Source organism: Sinohyriopsis cumingii, chromosome 1 (genome assembly GCF_028554795.1).
Source record: "Sinohyriopsis cumingii isolate HCF-2022 chromosome 1, ASM2855479v2, whole genome shotgun sequence".
Lineage (NCBI taxonomy): Eukaryota > Metazoa > Mollusca > Bivalvia > Unionida > Unionidae > Sinohyriopsis > Sinohyriopsis cumingii.
In genome coordinates this window covers 116,812,442-116,825,736 of record NC_142961.1, presented here as the reverse complement: position 1 = coordinate 116,825,736, position 13,295 = coordinate 116,812,442, and the positions used below count along the sequence as shown (strand labels likewise).

At 34.1% G+C, this 13,295-nt stretch overlaps 1 protein-coding gene across 2 annotated transcripts in view; it reads left to right on the top strand.

Moving 5' to 3' along the window:
• LOC149807712 (caspase activity and apoptosis inhibitor 1-like) overlaps nt 1-13,295 on the top strand; it is a 325,008-nt gene that overhangs the window by 42,073 nt on the left and 269,640 nt on the right. The gene's annotated exons all lie outside the window — the stretch shown is intronic.

The window sequence follows — 13,295 nt, the reverse complement described above, 5'->3', positions numbered from 1 at the left end:
GGGCTAATATCAGTCTAGAAGGAAAGCAAGGAAAATTTAGCTGGTATTACCTGTTAAAAACCTAATCCATTTGAGAAAAGCCAAATGAATGTACTGGACTGAACATTTACAGTCACTATTTCAGTATAGGCTACCTGGCAATACTCCCCACCTGCAATCTATGTCTACCAAACAGCATAAAATTCCCCAACCAAATAAGGAATTATTTTAAAAAAATGTTTCCAATACTCTGAAACTATGCTCTGGAATAGTATTCCAGCTGAGATTATGTGTGTGTGTGTGTGTGTGTGTGTGTGTGTGTGTGATTTTTAATGTAGCTTTAAAAATACTTCAGTCATATCGCTATGATGTCTGCAGTGTGGCAGTTTATAGTGATATCTAACACTGGGGACATCATACCACATACATGTAGCATGATGTCCCCACTCAGTCACATTATCCTGACACCAGGCTGACCAGTCCTAACACTAACCTCATGATACTGAGTGCCAAGTGAGGCAGCTGTTAGTACCATTTTTTTAAGTCTTTGGAATGACTTGGCTAGGGATCGAACCCATGACCTCCCAGGTGAGATTAGAAATGCCCACTCTATTTCCTTCTTCCAAACCCACTATATCCAGTGGCTTTAGAGATGCAGCTAAAAGAAATAAATTCCTTTGTATGAGGGCCTCAAGATAGATTAGTTCTTAGCTAATTGTGTTAAGTCATTATTATTATCGTTATTATTATTATTATCTTCTTTCAATATTTTGTAGGTTTTACATCACTTTTGCATTAAGAGGGACGTTTGAATTATAATGATCAAATGGACATGAATTCAAAATTCAATTTACTGGTAGCACAACTGCAAAAGGAAGAATTTAAGAAAATTGTTCTTTTTTGTAAGAGAGAAGGAACATATTTCATCACTAAATTTAAAACAGTAAGCCAACATACATATGACTCCATATTAATCATTGGAACATCCTCTGCCTTTTCTGTGAAAATTTCTTAGCTGTGTTTGAATTTCATTGATGAGAACCACGTGATTATTGCATTTTTAGTGTTCCTTTTCATCGGCATCCATATAGTCAGTATGTTGCTGATGTGCTCTTAGACCCTAATGCATATACATACATAAATATCACATGGGGGGATCACTTGATGAAATACAACATCAGTGACTCTATTAATGTACAATACATGATTTAAGATATTGCTGGTTTTAATGTACAATACTTGATATAAGATATTGCTGGTTTTAATGTACAATACTTGATGTAAGATATTGCTGGTTTTAATGTACAATACTTGATATAAGATATTGCTGGTTTTAATGTACAGTACTTGATATAAGATATTGCTGGTTTTAATGTACAATACTTGATATAAGATATTGCTGTTTTTAATGTACAATACTTGATATAAGATATTAGCCATTTTTAATGTACAATACTTGATATAAGATATTAGCCAATTTTAATGTACAATACTTGATATAAGATATTGCTGGTTTTAATGTACAATACTTGATATAAGATATTGCTGGTTTTAATGTATAATACTTGATATAAGATATTGCTGGTTTTAATGTATAGTACTTGATATGGATATTGCTGGTTTCAATGTACAATACTTGATATAAGATATTAGCCAATTTTAATGTACAATACTTGATATAAGATATTAGCCAATTTTAATGTACAATACTTGATTTAAGATATTAGCCGATTTTAATGTACAATACTTGATATAAGATATTCTTCTGTTTTAATGGAAAGTACATGATTTAAGCTATTAAGCTGTTTTAATAACTGCTCTGGTGGCCTAGCGGTTAGAGCATCTGCCTTGGATGCAGGAGGTGGTGGGTTCGATCCCCGGCCGAGTCATACCAAAGACTTACAAAATGGTACTAACAGCTACCTTGCTTGGCACTCAGCATTAGGAGGTTAGTGTTAGGACTGGTTGGTCTGGTGTCAGGATAATGTGACTGGGTGGGACATCATGCTATATATTTGTGGCATGATGCCACAGTGTTAGACATCACTATAAACTGCCACACTGTAGACATCGTAGTGATATGACTAAAAATTTTTTAAAGGTACGTTACAAAGGCCATATCACACACAGGCTGTTTTAATATACAATACATGATTTAAGATATTGGTCTGTTTCAATGTACAGTATATGATTTGAGATATTGGTCTGTTTTAATGTACAATACATGATTTAAGATATTGGTCTGTTTTAATGTACAATATATGAGTTAAGGTATTAGGTTGTTTTAAGGTATTAGGCTGTTTTAATGTACAATACATGATTTAAGATATTGGTCTGTTTTAATGTATAATGTATGAGTTAAGGTATTAGGCTGTTTTAATGTACAATACATGAGTTAAGGTATTAGGCTGTTTTAATGTACAATACATGAGTTAAGGTATTAGGCTGTTTTAATGTACAATATATGATTTAAGATATTGGTCTTTTTTAATGTACAATACATGATTTAAGGTATTAGTCCAGTTTAATTTACAATACATGATGTAAGGTATTTGTCTGTTTTAATGTATATTACGTGATTTAAGGTATTTGTCTATTTTAATGTATAATACATGATTTATGGTATTAGGCTGTTTTAATGTACGATACACAGGGTTCCCACGCTACCAGGAAATCAGGAAAAAGTTGGGAGAAATTATAATTTTTTTCTCACAGTATTTTTTTTTTGTTGAATTTTGCAAATACTAACATAAGTTGGGAAAAACCTGGCAATTTTCCCCCAATAACTTGATGCCTAAAACAATTACTTGATTTATAACTGAACTGATCGTGAGTTACTGGTCATATGTGAACCTTGAAAAAATTAATTTCATCCTGGAAAAAGCCTGGAAAAGATGTGGAAATGCATATTTAGAAAAGCGTGGGCACCATGAATACATGATTTAAGGTATTAGGCTGTTTTAATGTACAGTATATGATTTAAGGTATTAGGCTGTTTTAATGTACAATACATGATTTAATGTATTAGGCTGTTTTAATGTACAATACATAATTTAAGGTATTAGGCTGTTTTAATGTACATTACATGATTTAAGGTATTAGTCTGTTTTAATGTACAATACATGATTTAAGGTATTAGGCTGTTTTAATGTACAATACATGATTTAAGGTATTAGGCTGTTTTAATGTACAATAGGTGATTTAAGGTATTAGTCTGTTTTAATGTACAATACATGATTTAAGGTATTAGGCTGTTTTAATGTACAATACATGATTTAAGGTATTAGACTGTTTTAATGTACAATAGGTGATTTAAGGTATTAGGTTATTTTAATGTATGATACATTATTTAAGGTATTAGTCTGTTTTAATTTACAATACATGAGTTAAGGTATTAGGCTGTTTTAATGTACAATATATGATTTAAGATATTGGTCTTTTTTAATGTACAATACATGATTTAAGGTATTAGTCCAGTTTAATTTACAATACATGATATAAGGTATTTGTCTGTTTTAATGTATATTACATGATTTAAGGTATTTGTCTGTTTTAATGTATAATACATGATTTATGGTATTAGGCTGTTTTAATGTACGATACACAGGGTTCCCACGCTACCAGGAAATCAGGAAAAAGTTGGGAGAAATTATAATTTTTTTCTCACAGTATTTTTTTTTGTTGAATTTTGCAAATACTAACGTAAGTTGGGAAAAACCTGGCAATTTTCCCCCAACAACTTGATGCCTGAAACAATTACTTGATTTATAACTGAACTGATCGTGAGTTACTGGTCATATGTGAACCTTGAAAAAATTAATTTCATCCTGGAAAAAGCCTGGAAAAGACGTGGAAATGCATATTTAGAAAAGCGTGGGCACCATGAATACATGATTTAAGGTATTAGGCTGTTTTAATGTACAGTATGTGATTTAAGGTATTAGGCTGTTTTAATGTACAATACATGATTTAATGTATTAGGCTGTTTTAATGTACAATACATGATTTAAGGTATTAGGCTGTTTTAATGTACAATACATGATTTAAGGTATTAGACTGTTTTAATGTACAATACATGATTTAAGGTATTAGGCTGTTTTAGTGTACAGTATATGATTTAAGGTATTAGGCTGTTTTAATGTACAATAGGTGATTTAAGGTATTAGTCTGTTTTAATGTACAATACATGATTTAAGGTATTAGTCTGTTTTAATGTACAATACATGATTTAAGGTATTAGGCTGTTTTGCTGGACAATACATGATTTAAAATATTAGGCTGTTTTAATGTACAATACACGATTTAAGGTATTAGGCTGTTTTAATGTACAATAGGTGATTTAAGGTATTAGGTTATTTTAATGTATGATACATTATTTAAGGTATTAGTCTGTTTTAATGTACGATACATGATTTAAGGTATTAGGTTGTTTTAATGTACGATGCATGATTTAAGGTATTATGCTCTTTCAATGTACAATACATGATTTAACATATTAATCCGTTTTAATGAACAATACGTGATTTAAATTATTAGGCAGTTTTAATGTACAATACATGATACAAGATAACTCCAGTGAAAGATATCATCTTGACTTGTAAAATTGGTGTATACTTGATTATATCCAAACTCTCCATTCTGTGCTAGTTAATATTTTCAGGCAAAAACATTGCATATTATGAGAGTAAATAACAAACTAGGCAAGATATTTTTGTTTCTCATGTTCGTATTTGCTTGCATTCACTCTTGTTTTAATCCTAATCTTTTGGAAGGTGCTAAATAAATGTTTGCATCCAAGAGAATAATTTAAAAAACATTGATCATTTTTCAGGGATGAAATATCATTAGAAAGCCTGCTGAAATGTGTTCATGATATATGACAAGGTTGTTGTATTCTTAATGATATATGATGAGGTTGTTGTATTCTTCATGATATATGACAAGGTTGTTGTATTCTTCAAGATATATGACAAGGTTGTTGTATTCTTCATGATATATGACAAGGTTGTTGTATTCTTAATGATATATGACAAGATTGTTGTATTCTTCATGATATATGACAAGGCTGTTGTATTCTTTATGATATATGACAAGGCTGTTGTATTCTTCATGATATATGACATGGTTGTTGTATTCTTCATGATATATGACAAGGTTGTTGTATTCTTCATGATATATGACACGGTTGTTGTATTCATGGTATATGACACGGTTGTTGTATTCTTCATTATATATGACAAGGTTGTTGTATTCTTAATGATATATGACAAGGTTGTTGTATTCTTCATGATATATGACAAGGTTGTTGTAATCTTCATGATGTATGACAAGGCTGTTGTATTCTTCATGATATATGACATGGTTGTTGTATTCTTCATGATATATGACAAGGTTGTTGTATTCTTCATGATATATGACATGGTTGTTGTATTCATGGTATATGACACGGTTGTTGTATTCTTCATTATATATGACAAGGTTGTTGTATTCTTCATGATATATGACACGGTTGTTGTATTCTTAATGATATATGACAAGGTTGTTGTATTCTTCATGATATATGACAAGGTTGTTGTATTCATGGTATATGACACGGTTGTTGTATTCTTAATGATATATGACAAGGTTGTTGTATTCTTCATGATATATGACAAGGTTGTTGTATTCATGGTATATGACACGGTTGTTGTATTCTTAATGATATATGACAAGGTTGTTGTATTCTTCATGATATATGACAAGGTTGTTGTATTCTTCATGATATATGACAAGGTTGTTGTATTCTTCATGATATATGACAAGGTTGTTGTATTCTTCATGATATATGACATGGTTGTTATATTCTTCATGATATATGACATGGTTGTTGTATTCATGATACATGACAAGGCTGTTGTATTCTTCATGGTATATGACAAGGTTGTGTTCTTGATGATATATGACAAGATTGTTGTATTCATGATATATGACAAGGTTGTTGTATTCTTCATGATATATGACAAGGTTGTTGTATTCATGAGATATGACAAGGTTGTTGTATTCATGATATATGACATGGTTGTTGTATTCTTCATGATATATGATAAGGTTGTTGTATTCATTATAAGTTATATTTAACTTTGCATTCTTGTTATCTAGGCCCAGAGTGGCCAAGTGGTCTAAATCGCTCACTATTATGGATCACTGCCATCTCACTGCTGTTAGCATGGGTTGAAGTCTCGGGCTTGGACAATGTGGGCATGTGAGAAAGCTTGCCAGTAGCTTCTTGTGGGTCAGTGGTTCTTTCTGGGATTTTCTGGGGTTTTTCCTACTGGCCGCCATGTATAGCCTATCTTGTGCTGAAAAATGGCATTAAACCCTACAACAACAACAGCTTTCTCGTTACGAAGGCTACAGGATGTGCCATAGTGTACACCTTAAATATCATCCTATTGTTCAACGAATGTACATTTAGACCATAAGGTACATGCATATTATGCGACTATTCAAAACAACCAGAAATTACCATTGTTTTATGGTGTGTAGAAATGCAGATGGTTTACAGCTTTCTAATTGGCACCTCATCCCCTTTTTTTAAATTGACAAATACATTTAATTGCATAGCAAAACATTCAAAACAAATGTCATGTAAAAAGAATGTAGCAGCTCAGCCACTTCACCATATGGTCTCTAGTATCTTTGTTTGAAACAGCAATTTTTTTCTTCAGCTTAACAACTGTATCTAGCAAGAATAATTGTTTCTCTACCTACAACTTTATGAAGCAAGAGGAATTTTTCTCTTCTGAAACATATATGCGGCACACAAAAAGTGGTGTCTTCCAATAATTATATACCAACTTTATCACACCACTCCTTGGGTGATAAAGTTGGTCTAGCAGAAAATTACGCAGATTTTTGTTTGAACCTAGAAAGTAACAAATATAACTCCAGCCTGGCTTTCAGTTGATTTTCTTGATCCATACTATACCACTGGCTGGTAAGTCAGGTCCAGCAACAATCAACATCGACTGTAATCTGCCATAGCATACTGCCCTGGTAGATCAGGGTCTGTGTTGTTTGTTCTAAATATTATGCCTAACAAATTGTGTAGACTCAGATCTGCTGGCACATTATGCAGTGGCAGATCTCTGTGTATGAAATTCACAGCAGAACCTGACTTGTAGTGTTAGAATACAAAAGCAGTCTGATTAAAACCAGATATCCACCGTCCCCTATGAAAATCTGACAAGGTCATGTTTTGGTGATCTTTGAATTAGCCAATGGAAATGCAGCTTTAAAAAATCTGAAAGGGAATCAAATCGTTCAGTACACATTCATGCTCTTCATGCAGATTGCTCAGTCTCCTAATGCGAAGATAAAAGACTCTGTCTGATTGGTTGATAAATTTAGAGATTATGGTGATAACATAGGTTACTGGAACATAAACCCATAGCGGTTGCTGTCAGATCTTCATGTATAAAAGTGGAGATCTGATTTTAATCAGACTGAATACAAAAGCAGATCTTATCTATAATAGCGAAGAAAATAAAAATCAGGGTACATGTCATGTTTGGCGACACTTTTTGACTGAGTTATCCTGTGATTACCATATTTACCCAATAACAGACTCATTTCCCACATTAAATGTTTTTATGCAATATAATCTAATTACAAGTCCATCACCCTCTTTCGGGGGTGGGGCAAGGTGGAAAAATTGTCCTAGTATAGCCCTCCTTTTTCTTCAGTGTTATACCTACATCGTGAGCTTAAAAATGTAATTGGGTAAATGCCTTGAGATTAAAATATGATCATAATAATGGCATGGCGATGGCATCAGAAGTTTTACCTCCATGTTGTTTTTGTACATACTGTCAGAGGTAGTTTAAAGTTAAACTTCTTTCTTGGATAAAAAGGAAAATAAACTAAATCCAGAATTGAGCTAAATCTAAATCCAATAAGCACTTTTGGAGTGATCAAAGATCCAGGATACACTATAATCACAAAGCATCTGTAACAAAACTATGTTGTCTTTGATAATCTCTGTGTTTTAATCTACTTTCTGGGACCTTGCCAGCTGAGTCTCCTAGGCTTTTATTATGTAATACTGCGTAATCACTCAGCTAACAACAGCTGGTGGACTTTGTAATGCTGGTTGGTAAAGTGATATGGAGGTGACAAGTTGGAAGGATCCATCATGGAGCTTAGAATGTTTGGCCCAAAAGGACACCTTAACATAAAGGACACATACTCTTAATGACATATGGCCATAAAAGACTCCTGCTCATATTGATACCTTATCATAAAGGATGTCTTATAAATTTGTGAGTGAACACCTCCAAGTAAAGGACACATGCATGATGCCTCACAATTCAAGACAGCTACTCATATTTTTTCCTGGTAATAAAGGACACATGTTTATAGTGACACCTGTTGGTAAGGGAACCCTTATAATTGGCAACTATCATAACACCCATCATAACAGAAAATATTGATAAACTCTTTAAGTTTGTTTACACATTTCACCTGTATAAAAAGCACACCTGTAAAGGACAAACTTGTGTTGTCACATGGGTGACCTTGTTTTTGAAAGTTTTCATTCATATTCATATACAATGATACATGTCCACAAGGACGCAAGTTTGTGTTCTCTTTTGTGTCTTTAATTAAAAGGTGTCCCTAAAGAAAGAAACAATTTTTTTTTCACAGAAGGAGCTCTGAAATTGAATAATATATCATTTTGAATAGGTATTAAACACATTCAAGGAGGAAAGCAAAATGACTGCATCCCAAGCATTTAACTCTATGTTCAAATAATTAGTAAGAATGATAGAAATAACACGACTCAAGATTCATCATCATTTAATAAGGTAAGCATCTGTTTTATAGGAACACTTGTGTAAATGGTATTCTTGACTTAAACTACAGTGTAGAGCATTAAATAAAGTACAGGCACAAACCTCAGTAGTTAGTCAAATTTCCATTTATCACACTGTCGAATTTATCAGATTAATTTAAGTGGGCACCTGAATCACTTTCATAATGGTTTCATTGTGCACCTGTTTTCATGACAGCATAACGACGCTTATTGCTTTTTGAAGTCATTCATTTAACTCTTTTATCGGACTGTCATATTGATGTAATTTAAGTTTCACAAGTTGCAATGATGGCCCTATCAATCTGACCCCAACCTTACTAACATAAATCTTGAAGTCAGGACTTGAAAATATTTCATTGGTTAAAATTTAAATCCGAATCAAAATGTTTAAATCAGATTGCTGGATTTTTTTAAAAAACTCAGTTTTAACTTCAGGCATACATTGTACTGGACATTTTTGTTCTCTGTCCTTTTCTAAAAAAAAATAGCAGAATGCCAGACTTTCAATCAGAAGGGTGCAAGTTTGAATCCTGCCCACAACCTGAATGATCTGCTATTACACCCTACCTTTAAGCATGGTTTTTTACTAACATTGCCTGGGGCCTTGAGTGGCCGAGTGGTCTAAAGTGCTCTCTGTTAGGGATCACTGCCATCTCACCTCTGTCTGCGTAGGTTCGAGTCTTGGATTCGGCCAGTGTGAGTATGTGAGAAAGCTTGCCAGTAGCTTCTCGAGGGTTGGTGGTTCTTTCCGGGGATTTCCTGGGTTCTTCCTCCACCATTAATACTAGATGCTATGTATAGCTTATCGTGTGCTGAAAAATGGTGTTAAACCCTACAACAACAACAACTAACATTGCCAAATCACAATATGCATCAGGAAGCCACAATAACTGTGTGGACATTATGCCTGACTCATGACCAAAAGGGTTCAGGTTCAAGTCCAGCCATTGGATCAGCATGGTTTGGCTACTGTATTCCTGGGCAAGGGTCTTCAATTGTTTGTCCCAGCATTAACTGACCTGCATCTGTTGATGTGCCATAGAACATTAAACCAAACCATACAAAATCAAACCAATTATTATCTTTTTTCTGTGTGTGTGTGTGATTTGGATTTTGAATGTAGCTTTAAAAAAAAAAAAAATGTCATATCGCCACGATGTCTGCAGTGTTGCAGTTGATAGCGATGTCTAGCACTGGGGCATCATGTTGCAGACATGTAGCGTGATGTCCCACCCAGTCACATTATCCTGAGACCAGGCTGACCAGTCCTAACACTAACCTTGTAATGCTGAGCGCCAAGCGAGGAAGCTGTTAGTACCCTTTTTGTAAGATTTTGGTATGACTCGGCCAGGGATCAAACCCACGACCTCCTGCATCCGAGGCGGACGTTCTAACCACTAGGCCACCAGAGCGGAGCGGTTTATCTTTCTTGTGTTGTTGTACCATCACAATGTCAATGAGTCAGTGAGATTATTATATGGCTTCTGGAAGAAAATAATTTAAGGAATTTTTTTTATCAGAAATTGTAAATAGAGACTGTCTGTATTCTCTTGTAAGTCACATACATTTGCAAACAACATAGACCTGGATGTGCAATTTGCATAATATGCCTCTAGTTAGGGATATATGTTGTGTTTTTTCTACTGATTACTCCTAACTGCACAGACTCAGATGTGCTGGTGCATTTTGTGATGGCAAATCTGGGCCTGTGCAGGTTGCATTTGGACTTTTTTTTAATAAGGGAGTATATTTGGTACCTAGACAGTCAAGATGAAGAGAATTTAGATTAACAAGGGACTGCTCTGGTGGCCTAGTGGTTAGAGTGTCTGCCTCAGATGTGGGAGGTTGCAGGTTCAAATCCTGGCCAAGTCATACCAAAGACTTATAAAAATGGTACTAACATCTGTCTTGCTAGGCACTCAGCATTAAGAGGTTAGTGTTAGGACTGGTTGGCATGGTGTCAGGATAATGTGACTGGGTGGGACATGATGCGCATGTCTGCGGCATGATGCCCCTGTGCTAAGCATCACTATGAACTGCAACACTGTAGACATCATAGCAATATTACTGAAAAATTATTAATGCTATGTTAAGAATCCAAATCACGCACACACACACACACACACACACTAAACAAGGCTAATTCACTGTACATGGGATCCATGAGACTCTACTTCATATTACATCTTGCTTGATGATATTCTGTGGTCTGACAAATCATGTGTGCAAAACCCAGGTGATATGAGAATGATGGGGCTAAGCCACCATAGACTGCATTTAAGTAGCCCATTGGGTTACTATATAATATTTTGACTTGCCCCACAAGATAAATAGTCAAAGACATAAAAAGTTAACACTTGATAATACAAAGCCTATAGGACCCCCCCCTCCCCCGCAACAATAAACCAAAAAACCCCAATGAAATAACATTGTTATATCCAAATTTCATAATAACCAGGGTAAAATATTATATAATACACTGGAAGCAACCTTATGATGTGCTTTGTTATATCAAATATTTTGTCACTTCTGACTTGGTTATAAACAAAGGAGTATGATTATGATGCCTAACATGGAGAAAAGAATGCATATTAAATCTGTGCCATGGTTTACAGGCTGGGCAACAAGATATTTTCTAGGTAGCCTGGTTTTTAATGGACCGTGATGGTCAAATCTTAGGTTAAGTGCCATGTTTGTCATGATATTTGCGTATCATTTGTAAACTCATGCAGATCAGCAGATATTGAAACCACCTTTTTTAATTAATGGAAATGTGTTTTTCAGCAAACGTTTGGGATCTCTTTTTGTGTATATCCTAAATCTGCATAAAATTCAGAAATTTAGGAAGACAAGATGTAATGTCTGGAAGTGAAATTATTTCAGTTAAATGTTTTTAATAAAAATTTACAGACAATTTCCATTATTTTGTAAATTTCTTGCAGATTTTTTAACTTGTAACAAAACCATTCCAATTAAAAACTTCTGAAGTTGGTCTTCCAGCAAAGCAATGTTTTCTGAATGTTTGGTACAGTTGTAACAGTGGAGAAACATCTGATCATGAAACTTGTGTTACATTTTCAAGAAACTTCGGTTACATTTTCAAGAAACTTAGGTTACATTTTCAACATATTTGATGCCATTAGGTTTTTGATAATAAACCTGAACTCTGCTGTTTCAAGAACATGAGTGAAAGCTGCAACAAAGATTTTTAATTAGTCAAACTATAGTACCATACCTGTTGTGTGACTGTTCCCAGCAATTTTGAAGTGTGTCCACTTTCTTAATGGCTAAAGGTAATTGTGAGGTGTACATGAAACAAAGTACAAGCCCAGCTCTGGACATGTCAGAGGCATCCATTACTTTAAATTGATTGATGCATGACTAGAGACATGAAAACTCACAAACGTAGGTAAAAAAATTATATATACTGACCTGGGGGCATTAAAGCAGACTTTGATAATGTGAAGACAAGGCAAAGATTTGTGGATCATTACACGACTTGTAACCTGGTCTTTTGACAGGTAGAGTAGAGAAATATGTTAAGTGTGGTCATAACTGGGGCATAGGTCATATTGACAAGAACAACCATTAAATATATGGTCTTTGAATATAACGTTTTTAATGTAGCTGTGGTCATAATTACCTGCATGATAGTGGATGCTATGGAGGTATTTCTTTTAGTTTTTATTGAAATCGGGATATTAAAGCCAAAGATGTGTGATTTATAGTATCTGACATTCTGACTGGTTTGAAATATACATTTTGTGACTTCAGCTGCTCGCAAACATCAAAGATTTGTTGGCTGTTTGAGAATACTTCTTGTTATAATTACATGTATATTGCTAGGGTGGGTGGGTGTTGTAATGTAGTATTTCTTCAATAATAAGCCCAGGAGGCCAGATTAAAGTTTAATATAGTTGGTGGGTTGTTTCAGATCACTCCCCAGATGTTGTTGTACAAGCATAATGGCACAGATTGCACACAAAAATGTTATACCCTGAGGTTAGCTTTGTTTTGAAGTGGTTTTTTTTGTGTGTTTAGGGAATAATTATTTATGAAGACATTAATGAATTTACTACACCTTGTGAAACAAGTATTTTGAACTCTATGAAGAGACCTTATAGCTATATAAATCCTTTGAACAAATATATATATATAATTTGTTCAAAGCATTTTACTTGTTTTACCTTTATTCTACATTTTGTCAAGTTTTCACATCCTTACATATTATTATATTTGATCCTCTGAAAACATTTGTCAAATTCTTCACTTTTTTATTATTTTTCGAACTTTCCTTTTGATTGGTACAGTATATCCAGTATTATACTGAATTATCATTAAATACCACTGGACCCAAGTGGACTAGAGCACTCACCTTTTCAAATCACTGCCATCTCACCTCTGTGCGCGTGGGTTTGAGTTTCGGGCTTGACAAATGTGGGTACATGAGAAAGCTTGCCAG